At 36.3% G+C, this 6,681-nt stretch overlaps 1 protein-coding gene across 6 annotated transcripts in view; it reads left to right on the plus strand.

Annotated features, from left to right (window-relative positions):
* BBX (BBX high mobility group box domain containing) overlaps positions 1-6,681 on the plus strand; it is a 283,503-nt gene that overhangs the window by 186,145 nt on the left and 90,677 nt on the right. The window lies entirely within an intron of this gene.

Here is a 6,681-nt window from a genome sequence, read left to right on the forward strand (position 1 = left end):
ATTTAGCAAGTGAAGGAAAAGCAAAGCAATATGGTTGTTAGGTTAAACTTGAAAGGAGTAATTCTCACATTGTTCCTTCAACCTTGTAGCTTGCTAACAATCTTGATTCATGAAAACCCCTGCCACCCAAACATTTGGTTAAGTTCTATGAAAAGTTGAACCAGCAGGGGACAAAAATACAGAGTTTCAAGTGACACATTTTATTAGACATCTCAGTATGTGGGAAAATAATTCTTCCAATTGCTGTGGTTTTATTGAGTTGTTTATCAGGCTAACATGTAACATAAATATTTCATTGCATAAGCAATGTTAAAGGATATTTGAATCCAGAGTATATGATTAGCATAGTTGTTATGTAATTAATGATGGCACAGACTTTGTCAATTGGCTGTTGTTAAAGACAGGATTTCAACTGTGTGGGGCACCTGGAAAATTAAAATCAATTCCAGTAGCCCACATGATTTTAAATGTTTCAGTAGATTTCAGCTAGTATAACAGTAATTAACAGTAGCACTTTCCCAGTAAATGGCCTTAGATTTTTTTATAGTCATGTTTATATGGTAAAATAAACAATTATCTAAAACCTCATAGGGAACCGCATTAGCTTCCTATAATTAAACACTTGAGTTTGTTTTTGGATTGCTGTTTTTTGATAACATGCAGCCTATCCTAAGTATATTGTTTGCCTTTTCTTAAGTACCGCTAATTTACAAACCCAATAGGTGGCCACTTTTAAGAGGAGGAAGTATTATTTTCATACAGGAAATCTCTTGCTAATTACTTACTTAGGTTCACAATATTTGTCCTGGTGGCACTGTAATGAAATCTGTTAGGGTGGCCTCCTGCAATCTACTACAGGTGGGGGTGGATCTTCCACCTTGCAATTTGCCTCGTTTCCAGTTGCTCTTACGAACTGCTCTCATTTGTAGTTAAAAGTGTGGAAGGTTCAGCTACTTTCCGAATTATTATATAATTGGTTTCTAGCCATAAGTGATACTGACTTGTTTCAATTTATTTGCTAAATGGTTTTGAAATTACATTAAAGTGCACGTAATTGTGCTGGTGCTTTTTTGTGTGTTAATATTGCAGCCTTAACTGCAATGTCAGCTTAAGCAACAAAAGCTTATCGAGTGACTTGAGTATACCAGGTCTTGTGGTGGTTGCTAGTGACGAATAAGGTCTCCGTTCCTCAAGGCCCTCACTCCCAGGCAGGCATTTTTAAAAGTTTCATATGTGTAACCTCTTCATTTTAAACACCAAATTTTAAGTGTGTTCTCTAAAGGAAGAAGACATATTCTATCAGTATAGTTTTTGTGTGAATGTGAATACTTAAAAAGGGATATATTTTTAAAACAGAAGTGATTAGTAAGTAATACAGCTTTGGAGAGTTTATTTTTTTTATCTGTTAAAACTTTCTCTGACGCTTTTCTTGCTCCTGATTATCTTCTATTTTAGTGCATCTGGTGAGAGGAAATACCCATTGTGGGATTTGTTTTCAGTTTCTTGAATTACTGCCCGGTACTAGTTTGCATTGTTGAAAAAAAAAAGGGCGGGGGGAGGGTTGAATGAGGGTTTCATGTTCTCTGATGAATCTCATTAGAGCAATAACTGGTTATAAGTAATTTTAAAAAATACTATCTTAAGGGTATAACCTGGGTTGTTTTCTTCAATTCAGCAGTGTGCATGATGGTACAGTGTTGTGGATGCTCCCAAGCTCTAACTTCTAACTGTGTGACTGACTGCTTGTTAGGGACACAGAAACAGCCTTCCTTTTCCTTTTCACATCTTTATGTCCATACTCTTACAAATACAGAACTACAAGTCTGCATTTTTTCCCAAAGAATTGCTGGAACCTTCCACTTGTCACTTAAACTAATGATCATAATTAATTAATTTACATTCATTTTAGAAGATTGCATACTAGACCTTCAGGAAGAGCAGAGTCAGTGCAAAGAAGAGGAGAGGATCTGGAAAGTTAAAAATAGTTTTGAGTGACTTTGTAATACCCCATCCCTTCTTTTTTGTAGGATCAGGGGCATGAGGCAAAATGCATGCATTTATTGATTAATTGGTTCATTCCAAGCTTGATGTTTTACATAAGCACAAACCTGTTAAGTCAGTAATGATTTTCCCCATTCTTCAGAGCAGGGATCTAAGGCTCTTGGGAGTTAATATCTTCATCAGTCATGCACTGTGGTGCTGGGATACTCTTGACTGTTTGACTCCCATACTCTTCATATATCTTGCTCACTTAGATGCCTATGAGATAAGAGGTTTGAGTAATTATGGCAAAAAATGGTAACAATAGAGTGCATGGGCTCAATTGGTTAAGCATCTGACTCTTGGTTTCATCTTAGGTCATGGTCTTGTGGTTTGTGTGTTCGAGCCCTGCTGATAGCACAGAGCCTGCTTGGAATTCTCTCTCTCTCTTTCTCTCTGTCTGCCCCTTCTCCATTCGTACTATCTCTGTCTCTCTCAAAATAAATAAACTTAAAACAATGGGAGTAATAAAATGTCACAGTTGTAATGGGAAAAGTCTGCTTGTGCTGGGGGCAGTAGGGATATTTCAGAAAAGGCTTTATGGAATTGATGGAATCTGTCGTAGGATTTAGTATAGGATTCAGAGAGAAAGGCAGGGATAAAAGCAGATGTGGGATAGTAAGAACAGTTTCAGGAACAAGAAAGGTTGTTTTACCCCTGAGCTTAGAATATGTGTAACTAACAGGAAATGATGATGTAAAGACAAAAAGCATGAGACCAGGCTGACAAGTTTGAAGGTTCAGTTGTATGTCAATAAAACAGTGATGGAATTAAATGCAATAAAATGCAACGTGAAGGTAAACTATAATAGCCTTTTGTAAATGTTGGTATCTGTTGCCATCGGTACTCTAGCAAAGATTCTCGTCACTATAAAACTCCATGGAGTTTTTAGCAATTAGTTCTTGCTTCATATTTAAGATAAAACTAACCTACTTATTCGCTTGCTTGGCTTTATTAGAAATGGATTCTTCTCCAAAGAAGGTAGACTCTGATTTTCTCATACATTATAACTGTGGAGAGAATTTTTGTTTACTATCACATATCATGTACTTCACAGTGTCTGAATTCTTAGAAGCATACTGTGGCACCTTGCATACTACTAAACTAGAGTGGAACCTCATTTTTCCAGCATCCTTGAGAAACTGGTGTTACACATAAGTGATTTCCAGGGGGATGAAACTTTGCTGTTCCCTTAAACACTTTATCTTATATATTTATCCTGGGAACTTTATTTAAAATTTTGTTTATATGTGTCCTTACTTAAAGCATTCAGAATGCCTTTTGAATTTTTTTGAAAATTCAACACATTTATCCCAAACAACAATTACTTTATAATTTGTAATTTGGTGAGACCTATGTGAACAGTTAAGTTACAGTCACATTTTTCTCCATATGTTAAATGATTCTTTTTTTTTAAGTTTATTTATTTATATTGAGAGAGAGAGAGAGAGAGCGTGTGGCGAGAGGGAGAGGGAGAGAGAGAATCCCAAGCAGGCTCCTCGCTGTCAGCATGGAGCCCACCTTAGGGCTCAATCTCAGGAACTGTGAGATCATGACCTGAGCTGAGATCAAGAGTCCAGCCACTTAACTGACTAAGCCTCCCCGGTGCCCGTGTGTATTAAATAATTCTTAACTCTTCTTTTGAATTTCCTCTTTGCTTTTCCATGAGAAAGCTTTTGGGTCCACCCTCAGCGGCCAATTGACATTTCTGTCCTCTGTGCCAGTCATTTTTGGCTATGTCTAATGAAATGACTTATTTTATAGGGGATTTTCTGAGTAATTAGGGTCCCCACTACTTTTGGGGGATGTGGGTAATTAAACCAAAGACATGGGACTCCATGCTTCACAATAGGCCTTGTTTCTGAGACCTTTGTCATTCCTATATTCCAGATATCAGGACTTTCTCACTGCATTAGAAAAAAATATTTAAATGTTTATTTTTGAGATGATAATAATCAACTTTTGAATATTGCTTTATTCTTCCCAGAGTTCTTTTATAAATATTTAACTTAGAATAATCCCAGAAGGTAGGTGTTTTTTGTTTTTTTGTTTTTTTGTTTTTTTGCGGGGGGGGGGGGGGGTTGTTTGCAGAAGCTAAAGATGACACTGAGATCCAGAACAGTTATGTGATTTATCCAAGGATGCAAGTTAGTAGTAATAGAGCTTGAGCTCTCATACTTGGCTTTCTCCCTTCTCAGACCTTTCTGAGTTTCCAGCTCTGTAAAAGGTCAATAAAGATGCCTGCCCTCATAGAGTTGAGTAAAATGCAAATAAAGCATGTACATACAAGCATTCTGTTGTAGAGCTTAAAATGCTATAAATGGTAGTTTTTTGTTTTAAGTTTATTTATTTTGAGAGAGAGAGAGAGAAAATGCACAACTGAGGGAGGAGCAGAGAGAGAGAGAGAGAGAGAGAGAGAGAGAGAGAGAGAATCCCAAGCAGGCTCCACACTGTCAGCATAGAGCCCAATGTGGGGGTTCACCCACAAACTGTGAGATTGTGACCTGAGCCAAAACCAAGAGTCAGATGCTTAACCCACTGAGCCATCCGGGCACCTCTAAAATGGTAGTATAGTTTTTATTCCTGATAAGAAAACTTAAGTTTGTCTGTATTTGATACTTCTTTACAAAGTAATTATTTACTATTTTTATCAGGGCATGTTAACACAATGAAAGCCTACTAAAACACAAAGCTGAAACACAAGAACCAACAAAACTAATTACATCATTTGCTCAACTTGCAGATACTATTCAGTGTGATTGATAGCCTCTAACCAGATAGATGTGTAAAATGAGGTAACTACTTGATTTTGGAAATATCAGTCCTTTTAGTTAGTAAACACTAACAGTTAAATATTCAAATCAAATAAAATTATAAGGACTTTATAAGGAACCCATGACTAGTGACAAAAAAATAGATCCCACAGCAAGTGATATATTGAGAATTTAAACTGAGTCTCTTAGAACTCATTTTGGTATTGGTTTCAGATATTAATTTTTAGATTGATGGAGGGACCTAATACTCCAATATCCTGTAAGATGTTACTATAGTAACTCTTGATTACTTTGAAATTGATGATCATTCAAGGGATGTGGATAAAAATTAATTTTTGTACTGTTTGAAAAATTACAAATTCATGCTGCAAATTATTTTGTAAAGAGAAAATCTAAATTAGTATGCCTTAGTGAGCACATATTTTAGAAGAAAACACACATTTTACAATTCAAATTAGTTAATGTATGAATTTAGTAATACATTTTCAGAAATCAAATAATGTTTTATTTACCCAGATCCCTATCTACTTTTTAAAAATTAACAAAATTACTTTAATTAATTCATTTATTTTATTTAATTCACTTATTTTAAAAGTTTATTTATTTATTTCCAGAGGTGGGGAGGAACATAAGCAGGGGAAGGGCAGAGACTGAGAGGGAGAGAGAGAGAATCCCAAGCAGGCCTGACGCAGGGCTCAATCTCACGAACCAGGAGATCATGACCTGAGCCAAGGTCAAGAGTCAGACACTTAACCTACTGAGCCACCCAGCTGTCCCTAAAAAAATTATATTTTAAAAGAAATTCTGAAATTTGTGCTAGTTAAATTTACTTTTCCCCTGATTTACCTACATTGGAGTAAAGTAGTCCTTTTAAAAATTTATATATGAAAATGAACTAATCTTGCCATGATAATCTTTACAGCCAATTTAGGTAACCATATCCACAGCCAACTCAATTTTTCCTTTATAACCCTATAGTAGAACCAAACAATTCCCTGGTCACTTATTCAAGTCACTTTTTGACGTATATAATTTTTATTGGAGTGGCTTTATCATGAAAGTCTTACAGGTTAATGTATGACTTAAAATATTTTTATTCTGTCAAAACCATAAACTTAATTCAGTGTTCTGTCACATAATATAGTCTAGTTTTCTCCCTATTAAAAATACCTAGTAAAAATAATTCAGGTCACATAGTGCTGTTGAGTTTTATTATCTAAGTGAACAATTTTGTAAATTTTTTTTTTAACGTTTATTTATTTTTGAGACAGAGAGAGACAGAGCATGAACGGGGGAGGGTCAGAGAGAGGGAGACACAGAATCTGAAACAGGCTCCAGGCTCTGAGCTGTCAGCACAGAGCCCGACGCCGGGCTCAAACTCACGGACCGTGAGATCATGACCTGAGCTGAAGTTGGCCGCTTAACCGACTGAGCCACCCAGGCGCCCCTAAGTGAACAATTTTAGAGTTAGAACTCCTGGAACTAAGACTGTACAGATTGGTGCCACTTCTCAAGTATCTCCCTTCCCTCTTCCACCCTTGGGTAATGTGATTTCTGCTGCCCCCTTGAAGAGATACAACTGTTTCAAAATTTATTATGCTGGGGGTCACTTAGACCCCTGCAGTGTTATAAAATAAAAAATATGTTCTATCTCTTTTTTAAAAAATCAGATAATTTTTATCTCCACAGTTCTGGTAGGTTTGTTTTTGTTTGTTGTTTTTGTTTGTTTTTGTTTTGTTTTGTTTTTTTATCATAGTAGTATTTCTCGTATTTGCACCAGAATCAGCTATCTTTGTTTGTTTGTTTATTTGGGGGGGGGGGGGGGGGGGGGAGAGAAGGAGAGAGAGAGAGAGAGAGAGAGAGAGAG

The sequence above is a fragment of the Panthera uncia genome, chromosome C2 (assembly GCF_023721935.1).
Source record: "Panthera uncia isolate 11264 chromosome C2, Puncia_PCG_1.0, whole genome shotgun sequence".
In the NCBI taxonomy this organism is placed as follows: Eukaryota; Metazoa; Chordata; class Mammalia; order Carnivora; family Felidae; genus Panthera; species Panthera uncia.